Consider the following 4,614-nt stretch of genomic DNA (forward strand, 5'->3'; position numbering starts at 1 on the left):
CGGGAGGGGTTGTTAAGGGGCTGGGGTGCTGACGGGCATCTCCTAGACTCGGAGCCTCTGAACCACCTGCAGAGAGATGGGGACCACAGCCTCTGCTCCTGGAGGAGCCCTGAAGGGCATGGGAGGTGCTCTCGGGGTGACACTGGGGTCACCCAAGTCCGGCCCCCTGATGCCTCCGGCACCAGGCAGCCACAGGACAGCCCTGGCCTCGGGACAGGCTGCGACCAGGAGTGTCTGGGCTGGTCTGTGCTGTCCCCTCCGGCCGGATGCCGCCTCCTCCACCCTGCCCTGGAGGCACCTTCAGATTTTTCTTTCCCAAGTGTCTGTCCTCTCGGGCTGCGATTTCAGAGTGCGTGGCATCAGCTGCTGTGGGCTGGGACTCATGTGTATTCTCTGCAAGCGCCCTCCCCACCCAGCGCCTGCCCACCGTGGGGTGGGCAAGGAGGGCACGTTCACCTTCAGGGCCTGAGGCTTGCAGACACGGCGTAGGTTGGTTCATAGAAGAACAGATATGGTCCTGTGTCTAAACCATGAGACGAGCATCGTCACGCCCATTTCGCAGACAGGATCTGCCAATAAAGGCAGAGCTGGATTAGCAATTCAACTCAAGTCTGCTCCTGGGATGACTGGGTTACTGTCTGTCAGTCTTGGTTTGATGTGACCACCAGGGGCAGGGCCTCCGACGTAAATGACTCCCAGTGAACGTGGGATCCGGGAATGCTGAGAGAGCCAACTGGGCGTCTGGAATAATGCAGTTGTTGGCGTAGCCTTCTGAAGGGGTGCTTACGGTTTAGATAGGGGAGGGTGAAGAGAAAAGGGTGGAGGGCCCTCTGCACTTGGTAAATAGTAGAGGTGCTTTCCGCCCTCCTTCCCTGACCTGCTGCTCAGAAGGGACTGAGTGAATATTGTCACTTTGCCCAGCCTCCCCCAGAGGTGGGAACCCCCGAGGGTCCCCCTGGGTCCTGGAGACATCCAGCCTCCACCAGGTGGAAGCCCCTGTGGGGACCCCGGGTACTCGTCTTCCTCGTCCTTGCTGGTACATGCTGGGTTCTCATTTACACGAGCATCTCTCAGCACACATGGCTCCCCGTCCTCCCTTCCAGCCTCAGCAGTGCTCCCCCAGTGCAGTGCCCCCCAGGACCCGGGTGGTGACCCAAGGCCATTGCCTGCACAGCTGCTCCCCTCCAGCCAGGGGCTCTTGCTGACCGCCCCTTCCTGCTTCTACCTGCCGCTCTGTGTCATCTGGTGGCCGGAAGCCAAGAGCCCTCTCTCCACGGCCGTCTGCTCGGGGGTTTCTCTTCTGTCACGCTGCGGATGAGCACAGTGCTGGGTTTGAGCCAAGCACCTGCTCAATGAGAAGCCACCACGGCCAGACTACCCTGAGCACTCCGGCTCCCGCTCATAAGCATCTTCCCGCACGGCCAGCCCTTCCTGCACAGAAACGTCCTCAGAGCCGCCCCAGGAGACGGGCCGGCTCCTCGCCTGTCATCACGCCTCCACGCCCTCATCAGCTTCCCAGGCTACTCATTCGCTGTCGGTTCCACGAACTGCGATTCTCTTCTCATCAACGAATATTTAGGCTCCGAGACCCAGAACAACCACTGAACCACAGCTGGGAGCCGGCTGTGCGGGCGTCTGTTCAGCTCCCTAAATCCACTGCCCTGTGTCTGACTTCCCGCTCCGGCCACCTGACCTTGACCTGAGTGACTTCAGAGCTGCCGGTGGGACTCCAGCAGGAAGCGAGGCCTCCGAGGGGGACGGAGGCTCAGCTTCAGAAAGCCACTGAGGTCACAGCACAGGCACCCCCGAAGGCGAGTCTCTGCCCCCTCCTCGCACCTCCACCCCCTGCGGCAGGGCTGGGAGCGCGTCCCTGGCCCCACCACCCACCACTGCGGGAGGCAGGAAGGGTCACCATGACTGTGCTGCAAGCCGAGGGGCCGGCGTGTGGCCCTAGGGCCTGGCACCTGCTCCTGCCACCCGTCACGCCAGCTCTCTTCTGGGTTTGGAGATCTGAGAGTGAAATGAGAAGACACGTGTTTCTTCTCTTCTGTTCCTCTTCCTGTAACCATTCTTTCTCTTGGGTTCTTTTTTCATGGAGAGCAAAACAAAGTTAAAGGGAAAGAGAGCCAGACGCAGTAACACCCAGGGCTGAATTGTAAGCCTGAGAAATTCGAACAGAGTTAAAGCTATGTGCAGCCATCTCTGTGACGGTGAGTAAATCACTAACCTGCTCTGGACCCGAGGCTGCTCACAGGATCCCACAGAGCTGTTGTCAGGAATCTCTCCTGGGTGTGTTTTCCTTGCCTTGCGTGGTTTTCTGAGCCCACTCACAGGAAATGTGCGGGGTGCTCTCAGGGCACCGGGTGCTGCCGTCCTACCCGCTGCGGTGGTGCCGCGTGTGGCACTGTGTGCCCTGTGTTTCCAGGAAGCCACGGGGAGACGCGGAGTTCTGCTGTTGGACAGACCCCTCCTCTTCCAGCAGGCAGGTCCAGCAGGCCCACGTGCAGCTGCCTGGCAGCAAGTCCCTGGCCTCGCCCGGTGCGACACCAGCGCCCTTTGGAAAAACTCCCAGAGCTGTTTTCTGTCTCTGCTCTCCAGCATGAGGGCAGAAGAGGTGGCTGGATTTCGTCCCTCAGCAATCACCAAAAATGAGGCGAATGAGAGTGACTTCCAAAAATGAAAAATACTCCCGCTTTCCAGGCAGACTCATGATTCGGGACATGACCTGGCGTTTGCCGTTGACTGTCTATTTTCTCTCTGAATTCACGAGTCACGAGTAGGAAGGAGGCAAGGCGGGTGTGGGCAGGAGGGGGGAGCGGAAACCCGAGCACGCAGCACGCGTAACAGGGAACGCAGGCCACAGGGCCCACACTGCGCAAGGTTACACCCGCTGCAGGCAGGGCGGCAGCACTGTCAACACACGCCTTGTGAAGGGCACGGGTCATTCCGCTCTTCCCAGACCAGCACATTTTCAGCTTAGGATGGGGGTGGGAGGGGAGGGTGGGCACAAGACGGGCCCCGGGGGTTTCTCAGACTCCACACCCCTCTCCCTCTCCCCTCTCCCCTTCCCAGAGCGTCCCCTGCCTCCTGGCTGAGCAGAGTTGCTCTTTATAAGGACGGTCTTCCAAAGACAGCCCAGGGCATGCTCAGGCTATTAATGGATCAGAGATAGAAAATGAAATCCTGCTATTTCCTGCCAATCAAATTCTTCCCGGGGCCAGAACCCGAGCCCAGGTGAGGGAGTCTTAGCCCCAGCTCACAGGGCTCCCCAGCCTTCGTGGGTCTGATCTTTTACATTTAATTAAAAGAAATCATTTAAGCTTACAGGCAACATTAAGTCCTTGGTAGCCAGGGAGACCATAGGTCATGGATAATTGATATCCAGCGAAAATCCCCAAACCTCATTCGCATCAGTAATCTCAAAGCCACCGTTCCCTGGCCAAACAAGCGCTCACCGGAGCTGCTGAGCATGCTGCCCTCTTGCCCGGCTGGCCCCACCTGCCCCACTGACCCCCCGTTCCTCACTGCCTCCCTTCCTCACTGCCCCCCTTCCCTGCCGCCCCCCCTTCCCTGCCGCCCCCCCTTCCCCTGGCTCCACTCCCCTCCCAGTGGAAGCGTGAAGTACTGCACAGGCCCGCCAGCCGACCGCCAGCCACGGAAGCAGAAAACGTTATAACTGAGCCTCTGCATGCATGCGCCCCATTTCCCACACAGCGAACACCCCAAATCCAAGTCTTAGAACCTCCCAATTAGTGCTTGAGAAGTATTGCAAAGACAGCTGTGCTATAAACAGGTTTTTGCTTCATAACCAGACTCACTATGAGATTCTTTAGGCCAATGGGTATTAATTTCTACAGGTTCTCAGATTCTTTCAAGAAACTGAAGAACTATACAGATCCATCCCCCCCTAAATCATGTTCACACATGTATACATCAAATTTCACTTAGGACTGGGGAGCTTGTAGATATTAGCTCTAATGTGAGGTGAGGTGAGGTGAAGTCGCTCAGTCGTGTCCGACTCTTTGTGACCCTGTGGACTGTAGCCTACCAGGCTCCTCCATCCAGGGGATTCTCCAGGCAAGAATACTGGAGTGGGTTGCCATTTCCTTCTCCAGGGGATCTTCCCAACCCAGGGATCGAACCCAGGTCTCCTGCATTGGAGGCAGACGCTTTAACCTCTGAGCCACCAGGGAAGCTCCAATGTGAAGAATAAGTAAAGGTGTGGAAGCAACCTAGGTGTCCAAGGAGAGGTGGATGGATAAAGAAGGGGCGGCGTGCATACATGTAGACAATGGAATACTACTCAGCCGCCAAAAAGAACAGCATTTTGCCATTTGGAGCACCGTGGGTAGACCTAGAGGGCACGTGCCAGTGAACTAAGTCAGGGAAAGACCAACACTGCGTGATCTCACGTGCATGGGGAACCGAAATGAACAGACCAGTGAGCGTGGCAGAGAAAAGAAGCAGTCTCACGGATACAGAGGACAGACTGGTGGTTACCAGTGCGGAGTGGGGAGGGGCAAAGCACGGAGGAGGGGGGGATTTAAGAGGTGCAAACTATTGGTCGTAAGATGGGCTCAAGGATGTATTGAACCACACAGGGACTATAGCCAA

At 57.5% G+C, this 4,614-nt stretch overlaps 1 non-coding gene across 1 annotated transcript; it reads right to left on the reverse strand.

Moving 5' to 3' along the window:
* Positions 1 to 4,121: 4,121 nt before the first annotated feature.
* TRNAW-CCA lies at positions 4,122 to 4,193 on the reverse strand. Its single transcript has one exon. It is a non-coding gene; the product is annotated as a tRNA-Trp (tRNA).
* Between the last annotated feature and the right edge of the window lie 421 nt (positions 4,194 to 4,614).

Source organism: Oryx dammah, unplaced genomic scaffold (genome assembly GCF_014754425.2).
Source record: "Oryx dammah isolate SB20612 unplaced genomic scaffold, SCBI_Odam_1.1 HiC_scaffold_11, whole genome shotgun sequence".
NCBI classification, from domain to species: domain Eukaryota; kingdom Metazoa; phylum Chordata; class Mammalia; order Artiodactyla; family Bovidae; genus Oryx; species Oryx dammah.